This window comes from Puma concolor, chromosome A2 (assembly GCF_028749965.1).
Source record: "Puma concolor isolate L17-30 chromosome A2, mPumCon1.1.hap2, whole genome shotgun sequence".
NCBI classification, from domain to species: domain Eukaryota; kingdom Metazoa; phylum Chordata; class Mammalia; order Carnivora; family Felidae; genus Puma; species Puma concolor.
The window spans coordinates 109,992,574-110,011,757 of record NC_141668.1 but is presented as its reverse complement, the minus strand read 5'-3'; positions in this window follow the sequence as shown (position 1 = coordinate 110,011,757).

The following is a 19,184-nucleotide window of genomic DNA, read 5'->3' as shown; positions in this document are numbered from 1 at the left end:
GGTGACTATCTGGGGCTATAGGCGAGGGTCCTTGTTTTATAAAGATCTCATCAGCCCTCTCCACGGTTTCCCTCTCAGGTCCTACCCTTATTGGCTTGAGAGCTCTAGGTGCTGGGTTGTCCATCCTGATTGTCTCACTTGCATTGTATGAGGGGTGGCCTATGGCCCTCTCACTTCTTTATTGTTTACATTTATTTATTTTTGAGAGACAGAGAGACAGAGCATGAGTAGGGGAGGGGCAGAGAGAGGGAAACACGGAATCCGAAGCAGGCTCCAGGCTGTGAGCTGTCAGCACAGAGCTCAATGCGGGGCTTGAACCCACAAACCGTGAGATCGTGACCTGAGCCGAAGTTGGACATTTAACCGACTGAGCCACCCAGGCGCTCCTGGCCATATCACTTATTATAATAAAATATGTTTTATTTTTAGTTGGGTCTTTTGTCAAATTCCTGAGGGAAACCTGAGGAAGAATAGGTAGTGTCTATCACATTCTTAAGAGGAACCTTACGCTGGAGGGAGTGCTGCTGTCCTCAGACACTCCCAGTATTGATCCAAAATATGTGTTTTTTCCCCGCACACAGGGACCTCAGGTCCTAACCTTTGCCTCTCTGCCTACCGAATCCTATCTTTTCCTATCATCATTTCAGAACATTTGAAAGGTAATTTTTAAATATTATTTTAGTTTCCTTTCACTGCAGGCATAAGATGTTTCTTCTTCAGTCTGACCATGCTTAAATCTAGAAGTGCTCTAATCCACTAATCCTCCTTACCCCCGTATCCAGGCAAAAGAACTTGCAAAAACTTAGTCCTCTTTAAATACTTGTATTTGTCAAAATGTAAGAGAAATAATTCTGGCTAAGATCACCAAAGAATAGAGATGTGACCAATAGAGATTTAGTTCAACTTCAGTTGGGTTGGGTGCTCAGTAACCATCAACTCACTTGAACATGAATGAAGGGGAGCCCTTGGAACAAACTGACATGTTAATCCTAAAGAAACCTAGCTTTGCCATTTCCCAATGTAGCTGATAAATTGCATTCAATTCACTTAAATAATATGAATGGTCGATTTCCCTTTGTATATAAATTGGGAATCTCTAAAGTTTTTTTTCCTTGGAATAACTCCTGATTACCACCTCTCTTAATAGGTACAATAGTAAAGGATGAATAAACAACACGTTTTTCCAGTGCCAGTGGAATTCTCAGAATTCTTAATCTAGAAGATAAATCTGCCAATATCTTATTTCCTTTTGTCAGTATAAATTATCCAATCTATGAAGGTCTCAGTTGCCTCATCTGGGATATGATGTGGATAGCCTGACTAACATCTGGGACTATTCCAATAGTTGAGAGCTAAGCCAAACACAATGGCTTGTTTAATAATTAATCTGGTCCTGTCAAAGATCAAACATTCATATCCATATATATTGCAACACACTGACTTTCACAGTACAAAGTAACACAATACTTTCACACATAATTAAGGTCACTATGGCATGGTTTTAGGTTTTCACTTTTCTTAGACAGGGACTGTAGATCAATGGATTTCTTTCTCTGCCTTTTTAGTAGTAAAGGTCTTTCCTAATATCTTGAACTTTAAGAGATAGGTAGGATTTTCACATGTGGGCCTTATGTGGGCTGTTTCATGTGGGAGGGACAATGTGAGCAAAGGCAGAGGGAAGAATGGCTTTTGAGAACAGCATGTGATTTTTACATGGGGAGAGAAGCATTTCTTCTTTTTTTAAATCTTATTTTTATTTTAACATGTATTTACTTTGAGAGAAGAGAGAGAAAGAGAGAACAAGTGAGGGAGGAGCAGAGAGAGAGAGGGAGAGAAATAATCCCAAGCAGGCTTGGCGCTGTCAGCATACAGCCTGACACGGGGCTTGATCTCATGAATCGTGATATCACGACCTGAGCCAATCTCCCAAGTTGGATGTTTAACCAACTGAGCCACCCAGGTGACCCAAGAGAAGCATTTCACAGTCTCTGTCCCGCAGAACACTGGTTTTAAATGATATTAATGTAGTTCTGAGGCAACAGCATCTGGGGAAAAAAAGTGTAACACATCCCCTCGTGATATTCAACTTACACATTGTTGCACTATAGACTCTGAGAAGTTTTGAAGGAAAGAATTAATTAACTTGTTTAATTCCATCTGAGTCAAAGTTACTTGACAACTGAACCCTTTTTTCAGAGCAAACCCCCAATCAGCTTAATGGAACTATATTTTGTGGAAGGCCAGTTTGAGAAATGCTGATATAGAACTTAGGGTATTGCAGGGTTGGGACAAGCATATAATTTCTTTTCTCATAATATTTCACTGTTTAATGACGTGGCATTTATCACTTTGCAAGAATTGGTTTTTAGCCTTCTGCTTTTATTTGTCTCATTATGCCCCTTAAAAAACTCAAGAATTCTGGTGTCTTCATCTCTCACGCAGTCACTGAGAGTTCTGAAGTATGTTTCATGGCACTGGGCATTTACCACTCATTTCTACCAGATTCCTTTCCTCTGACTTCAAACTTGTCATGAATATGAGCTAATTTTTTTCTTAACTTCTAGTGTCAAAACCAGCTACCTCTCATGTTCACTGTCTTATGGTCATAAGACACAGTATTAAATAAGGTGATGTGTATAAACATAGCTCAGGAATTGACACGTAGCATATTCTTGATAAAATTGTATTTCCTTCCTTTGTTCAAAGGTATCCAAACACTGCCAAAGTTCTTAAAATAAAGTAGAGTCATCTAATTTATCCAGCTCATCCAACCATCCAAAGTTGATCTTTTTTCTTACGCACATGGCCCTTTATTTCCAATAGTGACATTCTATTCCATGGTGAGTACATTATAAGTTATTACTGCATTAATACCTTGGCTATTCCTTGACTAAGGTAAAGTTCTCCTCACTCAACTGACACCCTCACTATCCTAATGGATTTTTTAAAGGTATAAGTGGAAACAATAAACATCCGTTGCACTGATCATAAATGAATTTTTACATCTTTATACGCCCATGCATTTGACAGCAGGTCAAGGTATTATAAAACACTTCTAGTGCCCTGATATGCCCTCTGTCACTTCCTCCAACCCTATATCCCTCAGAAGTAATCCCTATACTGACCTCTATCACCATACACCATATAGTAGGAAATAGCATGTACTCTCTTAAGTCTGGTAACTTGGCACCTATCAAGTACATCAGTAGTTTATTTCTTTTATTGTGTGCCCCTAATTATTTAAAACCAAACATACTGTGTCAAAGCACCACTGCTTTCTAAATATTATTACACTAATCTACACCTTCAGGGACACACCACAGCCTCTGTCTTTCCACCTACTTCCTCTTTGGTCTAAATTCTATTTTACTTAACCAATCTCAGCCAGCCTTGCTGCCACTATTCCCCAACACTCCACTGCTGTGGTCATCAGGTTTGCTCCTTATTTCATACACCATCTATGCTCATTCCTGACACTGCTAGTTCCCTGTCTTGACAGCCCTTTGTTCTTCTCCTTACATAACTGTTTAAGACTCAACCAGGACTCTACCTATTATCAGAAGCCTTCTCAGAAGATCTCACTGATTTTTTGGAATTCTATTTTAATAAACTCCCTAGCAAGTGTAATCTGTGTCTGCTGATCTGGTAATTGATTACCCACAGTTCCCATCAATTAGTGTTGGCTTTCCATTTGTGTTATTATTGTTTACAAAAGCAGATTTTAATGACTTGAACCAAAAAACAATGCCATTTTCTTTTTTAGTGCAAGGATCTGTGATACTAAATTAAATTAATCTGCTTTTCCCTCACTTCTCATTCACCCTTAGCACTTGTCAGACATAAAAGCACAAATGACACTTACTGGTTAATAGGTTTTCCAGCCCTTGGTTCTGGTTCCTAGGTCTAAGCTGTACCTCTAAAGTACTAATGACTACTTTCTAATTGTCATGCAACCCAGGAATTAGCTAAATCATTATGAACTTAGAAATACATCTTATAAGAAGATCTTATAAGAAAACCAAATGGATATCATAAGCTTAGGTCCAAGGGAGAGATGTTATGTGAGTCATAGGTCAATGGGCTCATACTTAGTGATTTGCTCTTCCAATTTTCCATTGTAATTAAGAAAGGAATATGCAAATATATTATTAATATTTAACAGTGTTGATAAAAAGAAAAAAAGAGAGAGAGGAAGGGAGGGATAAGGTATTTTGAGAGCTTTGTGGAATTTATGAACACATATGATTAGATGGGGAAATGGAAGAAATAAGGGCCAGCAACCCACAAATGAGCTCTGAAAAAGAGAAAAGAACTCATCTGGTTTGCAAGTAGGGACTCTTGCCCTACAGAATCTAGAAAATCTCCACAACCTGAGCAGTGTTGGCAGAGGCCAACTTAAAGGCCTTGAGAAATGCTGCAAAACCCTCACACAGAAAAACTTGTCACTCATCTAGCTCCTCCTGATATGCATACATTTATTAAAGTCAGGTCTTTGCTGTGTGGATTTCTTCTTTGGGCAATTAGGTCAAATCAAAAAAAGCCAACTTAGGTTGCCAGAGTAAATAAAGAGAAGAAACATAAAAAAAGAACACATCACTCATCTGTAATTTTCCCCAATGTGCTTAGCCTCCATGATAACGTCTTACCTACATGCCACTGATAACACAGGAACTAGATTGAGCAATCAGGTAAACAAGTCCCTATAGAAACTTAATTAACAGAGAAAATAAAAAATAACTTTAAACACAAAACTCATAAATTTGAAAAGTTGAGGTGATAGTTCAATAATAAAAATAAGATCTAGTGAGGGCTGAGAAATTTTAGAAAAACTGGATAGAGAAAGAGAACATCTGTTTGTAGGCACCAGAATGTTAGAAAAAAGCAAAGATATATGGGCCAAATTCTGAAGAGAAGGGAAAACATAGGCACAAGCTTGAAATTTGGCACAGCTTTTCTCCTGGGGCATTTGCTGATTCAAAACTTTTGAATTTTTTTTTAAAAATAATTCAGTCCTTGGCCTGAGAAGCCAAGGGCTTCAAAAGACAGTAAGCACAGAAGCCAAGTGACAAGAGTTCCAGCAAAAAGCAACATGTAAGAAACTGACAAGCAGAGCATATCTCAGGTAATCTCATAGGGCTGGGGAAACAATGAAGTTTAAAGCTCAACAAGTAAAAGGTACTTGGGAGCAGGGGGATATCAGACTTTAAAAAAAGTGGTAATCCCAAGGGCCATACTCTAGATCAGCCTTCACAAAGAAAGAAGACTAGCTTTAAATGAGGTCAAACTGGGGTGCCTGGGTGGCTCAGTCTGTTGAGCGTCCAACTTCAGCTCAGGTCGTGATCTCATGGTTCATGTGTTCGAGCCACACATCGGGCTCTGTGCTGACAGCTCAGAGCCTGGAGTCTGCTTCAGATTCTTTCTGTCTGTCTGTCTCTCTCTCTCTCTGCCTCTCCCATGGTCATGCTGTGTCTCTCTCTGTGTCTCAAAAATAAATAAACATTAAAAAAATAGCAAATAAACAAACAAATAAATAAAATTAAGCCTGGTATTCAAAAAAAAGTAAAATAAAATAACTTGCCATATCAGGAAAAAAACCTAAATGATCAAAAACTAAGGAAAAAAACTACAGGCACAGCAGGTATTGGATATATTTGACATTTTTTAAGTTTTTATTTAAATTCAGTTAGTTAACAAACAGTATAGTATTGGTTTCAGGTGTAGAATATAGTGATTCATCAGTTCCATAAAACACCTTGTGCTCATCCTTAATACACATCACTTATTTAACCCATCCCCCCATCCACCTCCCTTCCAGTAACCACCAGTTTGTTCTCTGTAGTTAAGATTCTGTTTCTCAGTTTGCTTCTCTTTTTTCCCCCTGCTATGTTCTTTTATTTTCTTAAATTTCACATATGTGTGAAAACATATGGTATTTGTCTTTCTCTGACTGACTTATTTTGCTTGAAATAATACTTACGTTGCAAATATAAGGTTTCATTTTTATGGCTGAGTAATATTCCATTATATGTATATACATAAATACTACACATTCTTTATCCATTCATCAGTTGATGGACAATTGGGCTCTTTCTGTAATTTGGCTATTGCTGATAATGCTACTGCTATAAACACTGGGGTATATGTATCCATTCGCGTTAGTAACTTTGTATCCTTTGGGTAAATATCTGGTAGTGTAATTGCTGGATGGTAGGGTAGGTCTATTATTTTTTTAAATTTTTAACGTTTATTTATTATTGAGAGACAGAGCATGAACAGGGGAGGGGCAGATAGAGAGGGAGACACAGAACCGGAAGCAGGTTTCAGGCTCCTACCTGTCAGCACAGAGCCTGACGCGGGGCTCTAACACACGAGCTGTGAGATCATGACCTGAGCCAAAGTCCGACGACGAACCCACAGAGCCACTCAGGGGCCCAGGATAGTTCTATTTTTAACTTTCTGAGGAACCTCCATATTGTTCTCCAGAGTGGCTACACCAGTTTGCATTCCCACCAACAGTGTAAAAAGATTCCCCTTTCTCCATATCGTCACCAACACCTGTTGTTTCCTGTGTTTTAGCCATTCTGAGTGGTGTCAGGTGTTATCTCACTAAAGTTTTGATTTGTATTTCCCTGATGATAAATGATGTTGAGCATCTTTTCATGTCTTTGTTCGAATTTATTTTTGTGTATGGTATAAGAAAGTCATCCAGTTTCATTCTTTTTCATGTTGCTGTGCAGTTTTCCCAACACCATTTGTTGAGGAGACTGTCTTTTCTCCATTGGATATTCTTTCCTGCTTTGTGAAAGATTAACTGACCATCTAGTTGTGTGTTCACTTCTGGGTTTTCTATTCTGTTCCATTGACCTATGTGTCTGTTTTTGTGCCAGTACCATACTATCTTGATCACTACAGTTTTGTAATATAGCTTGAAGTCTGGGATTGTGATGCCTCCAGCTTTGCTTTGCTTTTTCAAGATTGCTTTGGCTAGTCATTTGTGGTTCCATACAAATTTTAGGATTGTTTGCTCTATCTCTGTGAAAAATAGTGGTAGTATTTTGATAAGGATTGCATTAAATGTATAGATAGCTTTGGGTAATATACTCATTTTAACAATGTGTGTTCTTCTAAACCACGGGCATGACATATTTTTCCATTTCTTTGTGTCATCTTCAATTTCTTCTATCAGTGTCATATAGTTTTCAGTGTATAGATCTTTTACTTCTTCGGTTAGATATATTCCTAAATATGTTATGGGTTTTGGTGTAATTGTCAATGGTACTATTTCCTTGATTTCTCTTTCTGCTGATTCATTATTGGTCTATAGAAATGCAACAGATTCTGTACATTGATTTTGTATTCTACAACTTTACTGAATTCGTGTATCTGTTCTAGCAATATTTGGTGGATTCTTTTGGGCTTGCCATATAGAGTATTGTGTCATCTGAAAATAGTGAAAGTTTAACTTTTTCTTTGCCAATTTGGATGACTTTTATTTCTATTTGTTGTCTGATTGCTGTGGCTAGGACTTCCAGTACTATGTTAAATAACAGTGGTAAGAGTGGACCTCTTGTCACATTCCTGAACTTTAGGGAAAATCTCTCAGTTTTTTCTCCATTAATATTATTATCTGTGGGTTTTTCCACTTACGGACTTTAGTAAGTTTTTTTTTTCCCTCTAGCCTTATTCCTTATTTTGTTAATTTTTGTTTTGTTTTGTTTTGTTTTTAATATCATGGATAGATGTTGTACTTTGTCAAGTGCTTTTTCTGCATCTATTGAAAGGATAATATATGGTCAGGGAAGATGGCGGCGTAGGAGGACGCTGGGCTCACCACGCGTCCTGCTGATCACTTAGATTCCACCTACACCTGCCTAAATAACCCAGAAAACCACCAGAGGATTAGCAGAACGGAGTCGCCGGAGCCAAGCGCAGACGAGAGGCCCACGGAAGAGGGTAGAAAGGGCAGCGAGGCGGTGCGCGCTCCACGGACTGGCGGGAGGGAGCTGGGGCGGAGGGGCGGCTCGCCGGCCAAGCAGCGCCCCCGAGTCTGGCTTGCAAAAAGCGGAGGGGCCTGACGGACTGTGTTCCGACAGCAAGCGCGACTTAGCCTCTGGGAGGTCATAAGTTAACAGCTCTGCTCAGTAAGCGGGAAGGCTGGAGGACAAAGGGAAGGAGAGCTGCTGAGCCCCCGGACCACAGAGCTCAGTTTGGTGGGGAACAAAGGCGCTCGCCAGCACCATCTCCCCCGCCCATCCCCCAGCCAAAATCCCAAAGAGAACCAGTTCCTGCCAGGGAACTTGCTTGCTCCGCGCAAACACCCAACTCTGCGCTTCTGCGGAGCCAAACCTCCGGCAGCGGATCTGACTCCCTCCTGCTGCCACAGGGCCCCTCCTGAAGTGGATCACCTAAGGAGAAGCAAGCTAAGCCTGCCCCTCCTGCCCCTGTGCACCTTGCCTACCCACCCCAGCTAAGACACCAGATCCCCAGCATCACAAACCTGGCAGTGTGCAAGTAGCCCAGACAGGCCACCCCACCCCACAGTGAATCCCGCCCCTAGGAGAGGGGAAGAGAAGGCACACACCAGTCTGACTGTGGCCCCAGCGGTGGGCCGGGGACAGACATCAGGTATGACTGCGGCTCCGCCCACCAACTCCAGTTATACACCACAGCACAGGGGAGTGCCCTGCAGGTCCTCACCACGCCAGGGACTATCCAAAATGACCAAGCGGAAGAATTCCCCTCAGAAGAATCTCCAGGAAATAACAACAGCTAATGAGCTGATCAAAAAGGATTTAAATAATATAACAGAAAGTGAATTTAGAATAATAGTCATAAAATTAATCGCTGGGCTTGAAAACAGTATAGCTGACAGCAGAGAATCTCTTGCTACAGAGATCAAGGGACTAAGGAACAGTCACGAGGAGCTGAAAAACGCTTTAAACGAAATGCATAACAAAATGGAAACCACCACGGCTCGGATTGAAGAGGCAGAGGAGAGAATAGGTGAACTAGAAGATAAAGTTATGGAAAAAGAGGAAGCTGAGAAAAAGAGAGATAAAAAAATCCAGGAGTATGAGGGGAAAATTAGAGAACTAAGTGATACACTAAAAAGAAATAATATACGCATAATTGGTATCCCAGAGGAGGAAGAGAGAGGGAAAGGTGCTGAAGGGGTACTTGAAGAAATAATAGCTGAGAACTTCCCTGAACTGGGGAAGGAAAAAGGCATTGAAATCCAAGAGGCACAGAGAACTCCCTTCAGACGTAACTTGAATCGATCTTCTGCACGACATATCATAGTGAAACTGGCAAAATACAAGGATAAAGGGAAAATTCTGAAAGCAGCAAGGGGTAAACGTGCCCTCACATATAAAGGGAGACCTATAAGACTCGTGACTGATCTCTCTTTTGAAACTTGGCAGGCCAGAAAGAATTGGCACGAGATTTTCAGTGTGCTAGACAGAAAAAATATGCAGCCGAGAATCCTTTATCCAGCAAGTCTGTCATTTAGAATAGAAGGAGAGATAAAGGTCTTCCCAAACAAACAAAAACTGAAGGAATTTGTCACCACTAAACCAGCCCTACAAGAGATCCTAAGGGGGACCCTGTGAGACAACGTACCAGAGACATCACTACAAGCATAAAACATACAGACATCACAATGACTCTAAACCCATATCTTTCTATAATAACACTGAATGTAAACGGATTAAATGCGCCAACCAAAAGACAGAGGGTATGAGAAGGGATAAAAAAAAAAGACCCATCTATTTGCTGTCTACAAGAGACTCATTTTAGACCTGAGGACACCTTTAAATTGAGAGTGAGGGGATGGAGAACTATTTATCATGCTACTGGAAGCCAAAAGAAAGCTGGAGTAGCCATACTTATATCAGACAAACTAGACTTTAAATTAAAGGCTGTAACAAGAGATGAAGAAGGACATTATATAATAGTGACAGGGTCTATCCATCAGGAAGAGCTAACAATTATAAATGTCTATGCGCCGAATACCGGAGCGCCCAAATATATAAAACAATTACTCATAAACATAAGCAACCTTATTGATAAGAATGTGGTAATTGATGGGGCGCCTGGGTGGCGCAGTCGGTTAAGCGTCCGACTTCAGCCAGGTCACGATCTCGCGGTCCGTGAGTTCGAGCCCCGCATCAGACTCTGGGCGGATGGCTCGGAGCCTGGAGCCTGTTTCCGATTCTGTGTCTCCCTCTCTCTCTGCTCCTCCCCCGTTCATGCTCTGTCTCTCTCTGTCCGAAAAATAAATAAACGTTGAAAAAAAAAATTAAAAAAAAAAATAAAAAAAAAAGAAGAATGTGGTAATTGCAGGGGACTTTAACACCCCACTTACAGAAATGGATAGATCATCTAGACACACGGTCAATAAAGAAACAAGGGCCCTGAATGACACATTGGATCAGATGGACTTGACGGATATATTTAGAACTCTGCATCCCAAAGCAACAGAATATACTTTCTTCTCGAGTGCACATGGAACATTCTCCAAGATAGATCATATACTGGGTCACAAAACAGCCCTTCATAAGTTTACAAGAATTGAAATCATACCATGCATACTTTCAGACCACAATGCTATGAAGCTTGAAATCAACCACAGAAAAAAGTCTGGAAAACCTCCAAAAGCATGGAGGTTAAAGAACACCCTACTAACGAATGAGTGGGTCAACCAGGCAATTCGAGAAGAAATTAAAAAATATATGGAAACAAACGAAAATGAAAATACAACAATCCAAACGCTTTGGGACGCAGCGAAGGCAGTCCTGAGAGGAAAATACATTGCAATCCAGGCCTATCTCAAGAAACAAGAAAAATCCCAAATACAAAATCTAACAGCACACCTAAAGGAAATAGAAGCAGAACAGCAAAGGCAGCCTAAACCCAGCAGAAGAAGAGAAATAATAAAGATCAGAGCAGAAATAAACAATATAGAATCTAAAAAAACTGTAGAGCAGATCAACGAAACCAAGAGTTGGTTTTTGAAAAAATAAACAAAATTGACAAACCTGTAACCAGGCTTCTCAAAAAGAAAAGGGAGATGACCCAAATAGATAAAATCATGAATGAAAATGGAATTATTACAACCAATCCCTCAGAGATACAAACAATTATCAGGGAATACTATGAAAAATTATATGCCAACAAATTGGACAACCTGGAAGAAAGGGACAAATTCCTGAACACCCACACTCTTCCAAAACTCAATCAGGAGGAAATAGAAAGCTTGAACAGACCCATAACCAGCAAAGAAATTTAATCGGTTATCAAAAATCTCCCAACAAATAAGAGTCCAGGACCAGATGGCTTCCCAGGGGAGTTCTACCAGACGTTTAAAGCAGAGATAATACCTATCCTTCTCAAGCTATTCCAAGAAATAGAAAGGGAAGGAAAACTTCCAGACTCATTCTACGAAGCCAGTATTACTTTGATTCCTAAACCAGACAGAGACCCAGTAAAAAAAGAGAACTACAGGCCAATATCCCTGATGAATATGGATGCAAAACTTCTCAATAAGATACTAGCAAATCGAATTCAACGGCATATAAAAAGAATGATTCACCATGATCAAGTGGGATTCATTCCTGGGATGCAGGGCTGGTTCAACATTCGCAAATCAATCAACGTGATACAGCACATTAACAAAAAAAAAGAGAAAAACCATATGATCCTGTCAATCGGTGCAGAAAAGGCCTTTGACAAAATCCAGCACCTTTTCTTAATAAAAACCCTTGAGAAAGTCGGGATAGAAGGAACATACTTAAACATCATCAAAGCCATTTATGAAAAGCCCACAGCTATCATCATCCTCAACGGGGAAAAAATGAGAGCTTTTTCCCTGAGATCAGGAACACGACAGGGATGCCCACTCTCACCGCTGTTGTTTAACATAGTGTTGGAAGTTCTAGCATCAGCAATCAGACAACAAAAGGAAATCAAAGGCATCAAAATTGGCAAAGATGAAGTCAAGCTTTCGCTTTTTGCAGATGACATGATATTATACATGGAAAATCCGATAGACTCCACCAAAAGTCTGCTAGAACTGATACATGAATTCAGCAAAGTTGCCAGGATACAAAATCAATGTACAGAAATCAGTTGCATTCTTATACACTAACAATGAAGCAACAGAAAGACGAATAAAGAAACTGATCCCATTCACAATTGCACCAAGAAGCATAAAATACCTAGGAATAAATCTAACCAAAGATGTAAAGGATCTGTATGCTGAAAACTATAGAAAGCTTATGAAGGTAATTGAAGAAGATTTAAAGAAATGGAAAGACATTCCCTGCTCATGGATTGGAAGACTAAATATTGTCAAAATGTCAATACTACCCAAAGCTATCTACACATTCAATGCAGTCCCAATCCAAATTGCACCAGCATTCTTCTCGAAGCTAGAAGAAGCAATCCTAAAATTCATATGGAACCACAAAAGGCCCCGAATAGCCAAAGTAATTTTGAAGAAGAAGACCAAAGCAGGAGGCATCACAATCCCAGACTTTAGCCTCTACTACAAAGCTGTCATCATCAAGACAGCATGGTATTGGCACAGAAACAGACACATAGACCAATGGAATAGAATCGAAACCCCAGAACTAGACCCACAAACGTATGGCCAACTCATCTTTGACAAAGCAGGAAAGAACATCCAATGGAAAAAAGACAGTCTCTTTAACAAATGGTGCTGGGAGAACTGGACAGCAACATGCAGAAGGGTGAAACTAGACCACTTCCTGACACCATTCACAAAAATAAACTCAAAATGGATAAAGGACCTGAATGTGAGACAGGAAACCATCAAAACCTTAGAGGAGAAAGCAGGAAAAGACCTCTCTGACCTCAGCCATAGCAATCTCTTACTCGACACATCCCCAAAGGCAAGGGAATTAAAAGCAAAAGTGAATTACTGGGACCTTATGAAGATAAAAAGCTTCTGCACAGCAAAGGAAACAACCAACAAAACTAAAAGGCAACCAACGGAATGGGAAAAGATATTTGCAAATGACATATCGGACAAAGGGCTAGTATCCAAAATCTATAAAGAGCTCACCAAACTCCACACCCGAAAAGCAAATAACCCAGTGAAGAAATGGGCAGAAAACATGAATAGACACTTCTCTAAAGAAGACATCCGGATGGCCAAGAGGCACATGAAAAGATGTTCAGCGTCGCTCCTTATCAGGGAAATACAAATCAAAACCACACTCAGGTATCACCTCACGCCAGTCAGAGTGGCCAAAATGAACAAATCAGGAGACTATAGATGCTGGCGAGGATGTGGAGAAACGGGAACCCTCTTGCACTGTTGGTGGGAATGCAAATTGGTGCAGCCGCTCTGGAAAGCAGTGTGGAGGTTCCTCAGAAAATTAAAAATAGACCTACCCTATGACCCAGCAATAGCACTGCTAGGAATTTATCCAAGGGACACAGGAGTACTGATGCATCGGGGCACTTGTACCCCAGTGTTCATAGCAGCACTCTCAACAATAGCCAAATTATGGAAAGAGCCTAAATGCCCATCAACTGATGAATGGATAAAGAAATTGTGGTTTATATACACAATGGAATACTACGTGGCAATGAGAAAAAATGAAATATGGCCTTTTGTAGCAACGTGGATGGAACTGGAGAGTGTGATGCTAAGTGAAATAAGCCATACAGAGAAAGACAGATACCATATGGTTTCACTCTTATGTGGATCCTGAGAAACTTAACAGGAACCCATGGGGGAGGGGAAGGAAAAAAAAAAAAAAAAAGAGGTTAGAGTGGGAGAGAGCCAAAGCATAAGAGACTGTTGAGAACTGAGAACAAACTAAGGGTTGATGGGGGGGTGGGAGGGAGGAGAGGGTGGGTGATGGGTATTGAGGAGGGCACCTTTTGGGATGAGCACTGGGTGTTGTATGGAAACCAATTTGACAATAAATTTCATATACATAAAAAAAAAGGATAATATAGTTCTTATCCTTTCTTTTATTAATGTGATAGATCACATTGATTGACTTGCAAATATTGAACTGCTCTTGCAGTCCAAGAATATATCCCACTTGATCATGATGAATGACTCTTTCAATGGATTGTTGGATTCAGTTTGCTAGTATTTTATTGAGAATTTTTTTATCCATGTTCATCAAGTATATTGGCCTGTAGTTCTCTTTTTTAGTGCTTTGTCTGGTTTTGTTAACAGAGTGATACTGGCCTTGTAGAATGAATTTGGAAGTTTTCTTTCTTTTATTTTTTGGAATAGTTCAAAAAGAATATATATTAACTCTTCTTTAAATGTTTGGTAGAATTCCCCCATGAAGCCATATGGCCCTGAACTTTGGTTTCTTAGGAGATTTTGGATTACTGATTCAATTTCTTTGCTGGGTATCAGTATGTTCAAGTATTCTATTTCTTGCTGTTTCAGTTTTGGTAGTTTTTATGTTTCTAGAAATTTAGCCATTTTTTCCAGTCTGTCCATTTTGCTGGCATATACTTTCTCATGATATTATCTAATAATTGTTTGTATTTCTGTGGTGTTAATTGTTATTTCCCCTCTCCCATTTGTGATTTTATTTATTTGGGTCCTTTCTCTTTTCTTTTTGATAAGTCTGGTGATGAGTCTATAAATTTTATTAATTTTTTCTAAGAAGCAGCTCCCGGTTTCATTGATCTGTTCTATTATTATGATTATTGTGATTATTATTTCAGTTTCTGTATCATTTATTTGTGCTGTAATCTTTATTATTTCCTTTATTCTGTTGGCATTAGGCTTCATTTGTTGTTCTCTTTCTAGTTCCTTCAAGTGTAAGTTTAGGTGGTTAGGTTGTTTCTTTGAGATTTTTCTTCCTTCTTGAGGTAGGCCTCTATTGCTATATACTCCCCTCTTATGACTACTTTTGCTGCATCCCAAAGGTTTTGGAATGTCATGTTTTCATTTTCATTTGTTTCCTTGTATTTGTGAATTTCCTCTTTGATTTTCTGGTTAGCCCATTCATTGTTTAGTAGTATGTTGTTTAACCTCCATGTATTTGTGGTGTTTCCAAACTTTCTTTAGTTGACTTCAAGTCTCATAGCATTGTGATCAGAAGATATGCATGGTATAATCTCAATCTTTGTGTACTTGTTGAGGCCTGATTTGTGATGTAGTATGTCATCTATTCTGGAGAATGACTTGTGTGCCTCTGAAAAGAGTGTGTATTCTGCCGCTTTAGAATGAAATATTTCTAATGTATCTGTTAAGTCCATCCGGTTCAGTGTGTCATTCAAAGCCTTTCCTTGTTGATTTTCTGCTTAGATGATCTGTCCATTGCTACCAGTGGGGAGTTATAGTTCCCTTTTATTATTTTATTATTAACAATGAATTCCTTTATGTTTGTTATAATTTGTTTTATATATTTGAGTGCTCCCATGTTGGGACATAAATGTTTACTTACAATTGTTAGATATTCTTGTTGTATAGACCCCTTTATTATGATACAGTGCTCTTCTTAATCTCTTACCACACCCTTTGGTTTCAAATCTAGTTTGTCTGATATAAGTTTTGCTACCCTGGCTTTCTTTTGATGTTCATTAGCATGATAGATGTTTTCTATCCTCTCACTTTGAATTTGCAGGTGTCATGTCTAAAATGAGTTGGTTATCAGCATCATATAGATGGGTCTTATTTATTTATTCCTTCTGACACCCTATGTCTTTTGATTGGAGCATTCAGTCCATTTACATTCAGAGTAATTATTGATAGATATGTATTCAGTGCCATTTTATTATTTGCTTTCTCATTGTTTCTGGAGATTTTCTCTGTTCCTTTCTAGTTTTGTCACTTTTGGTCTTTCCTGTCCACTCAGAGAGTCCCCTTTAATATTTCTTGCAGAGTTGCTTTAGTGGTCACAAACTCCTTTAGTTTTTGTTTGCCTGGGAAATTCTTTATCACTCTTTCTATTCTGAATGATAGCCTTTCTGGATAGAGTATTCTTAGCTGCATATTTCTCCCTTAGCATACTGAATATATTAGGCCACTCCCTTGTGGCTTGCCAAGTTTCTGTTGAGAGATCTGCAGCTAGCCTGGTGAGCCTCCCTTTGTAAGTTAAGGACTTCTTTTGTCTTGCTACTTTTAGAATTTTTCCTTTATTGTTATATTTTACAAATTTAATTATAATATGTCTTGGTGTTGCCTGCTTTTGTTGATTTTGATGTTGATGGAATTTCTCTGTGCCTCCTGTCTCACAGAAGTTTTCAGCTATGATTTCCTCTAATAAATATTCTGCTCCCTTTTCTCTCTTCTTCTTCTGGGGCTTCTATGATACAAATATTATTACATTAGATGGAGTCAAATGTGATGGAGATCTCTAAGTCTATTCTTGTGAACCATAATTCTTCTCTCTCTCTTTTTTTCAGCTTCATTATTTTCCATTATTTTATTTTCTATATTTCTTATTCATTCCTTTGCTTCTCCCATCCTTGTGGGCATTACATTCAGTTAGTTTTGAATCTCAGTTATTGCATTTTTCATTTCTGATTGTTTTTTAACTCTTTTATTTCTGCACTAGGGGCCTCCCTGAAGTCTTCCCTGCTCTTCTCAAGCCCAGAAAGTATACTTATGATTGTTGCTTTAAATTCTCCATCAGGCATATTACTTATACCTGTTTTGGTTAGATCTCTGGCCATGACCTTATCTTGTTCTTTCTTTTGGGATGAATTCCTTTGTCCTGGCATTTTGTCCAAGTCGCTGTCTTCTTCTGTGTTTTAGAAAAGGCTGTTTTATTTCCTGCTCCTGAGAGTAATGGTTTTATGAAGAAGAGGTCATATAGTGCCCAGGGCCTAGTGCTTCAGGGAGTGTCTCTCATGTGTGCTGCATGAGCTCTACTGCTATGTTTTGGCTGCTCTATCCTTCAGGCCAGTTGTCTTTAGAAGCTCTTGCCTGCAGTGGACAGGGTTTGGTCCTTGGCCAGTGTGGCGAGGTTTTACTAGGTGTGCTCTTGTCTGCTTGTTACATGAGACCAGATGCTACTTCCACTAGAACTGAAGCCTTGCAGAACTCTCTGGCCTGGAGGTGTGGTTATGAATGTGGGTTTCTGCTGGTCTCCTGGGGAAGAGACCTGCCTGTGCTGGTCCTTAGGCACACTTGCTTGAGAAAAGTTCTGCCAGTATTGGCAGAACTTGTGGTGGCAGGACTTGGTGAAGGTGCAGAACAACAGGTATTCAGGTTCATGGCTGGTGGGAATGCAAAATGTTACTGCTGCTTTGCAAGATTTTAAGCAGTTTTGTTTTTTTTTTGTTTGTTTGTTTGTTTTGTTTTGTTTTTTGTTTTTACCAAACTAAATGATCTCACCATATGATCTAGTAATCGTGTTTCTTGGAATTTACCCAAAGAAGTTGAAAAGTAATGTCCATATAAAAATCTGCATATCCACGTTTTACAGCAGCTTTTTTTCATAATTACCAAAGCTTGGAATCAACCAAGATTTTTTTTTAGTAGGTGAATGGATAAACAGTGGTATATCCATACAAAGGAATAGTATTCAGCAATAAAAAGAAAAGCTATCAAGCCGTGAAAAGAGATGGAAGAAGCTTCAATGCATATTGCTAAGTGAAAATTGCCATCTTCAAAGGCTACATCTTGCATGATTCCAACAATATGAAGTTCAAGAAAAGGTAAAACTATAGAGATAGTAAAAAGATCAGTGGTTGCCAGAGGTTGGGGGAGGGAGAGATTAATAAGTGGAGCACAGGGGGCCCTCTAGAGCAGTAAATCTATTGTAAGTGTGGATATGTGTCATTACACATTGGTCTGAAACTGTGTAATGTACAAAACAAGTGAACTCTGAAGTAAATTATGGACTTTAGTTAATAATAATGTATTAATACTGATTCATTAACTGTAACAAATGTTTTATACTTATGTAAGATGTTAATAATAGGTTAAACTAGGCAGAGAGATGAGGGGTTTTTTGAAGCCTCTGTACTTCTGCTTAATTTTTTCTGTAAACCAAAAATCAATTAAAAAAAGCTTATTAATTTAAAAATTTTGCTAGACTTGCACACAAAACTTTGCACCCAAATATAGCCATATCAGGAGTATTTCTAATAGCCAAAAAGTGGAAATAATGCAAACGTCCATTAATTGATGAATGGATAAATAAGATATGATATATACATACTATGGAATAATATGCAGCCATAAAAAGAAATGAAGTGCTGATATATGCTACAATGTGGATGAACCTTGAAAACATGCTATAAAAGAAGCTAGTTACAAAAAACTAAATATTGTATGATTCCACCTGTATGGAATGTACAAAAGAGGTAAATCTGTAGAGACAGACAGTATATTAGTGGTTGTCTAGAATTGGGGAAAATGGGGAGTGAGTGACTACTGATAAGTTTCATTTTCTTTTGGAGGAGGAAGGGAATAAAAATGTGGTAAAATTGACTGTGGAAATAGATGCACAACACAATTTAAATTGTACATTTAAAATTGTATGGAAAGTAAATTGTATCTCAATGAAGTTATTATTTTCAAAAAACTTTTTAATATTTATTTATTTTTTGAGAGAAAGAGAGGCAAGTGTGAGAAGAGGAGGGAAAGAGAGAGAGGGAGATACAGAATCCAAAGCAGGCTCCAGGCTCAGCTGTCAGCACAGAGCCCTATGTGGGGCTCAAGCTCACAAACTGTGAGATCATAACCTGAGCTGAAGTTGGATGGTCAACTGGCTCAGTCAGCTTCAGGCATCCCATGAAGGTATTATTTAAAAACTATGATTCCTGTATTCAAGAAAATCCACGGACAACATATACAATTTTAGCAAAATTATCTTTGAAAAGCAACCAAAGGAAAATTCTAGAATTAAAAAAGGAAGAGCTGAAATTAAGTACTCAGTTGATTGATTTAATATTACATTAGCCAAACATAAGAAAAGATTAATACACTCAATTAAAAAGATAACCAGACTAAAATTTGGAGGAAAAATTATATAAAATAGAGAACTAAGCATATAAGACATATGGAGTATGTATAAAGTACTTTGACTTATCACTCCCAAGTTATAGGGGTAGGAAAAGGACATGCAACCTACTTGAATCACAGGGACTTCACCAAAGGAAAAATTAGGCTCTGGTGCCAGAAGTGGAAGGAATCAATTACAAAGAAAAAAAAAAAAATCAATGGT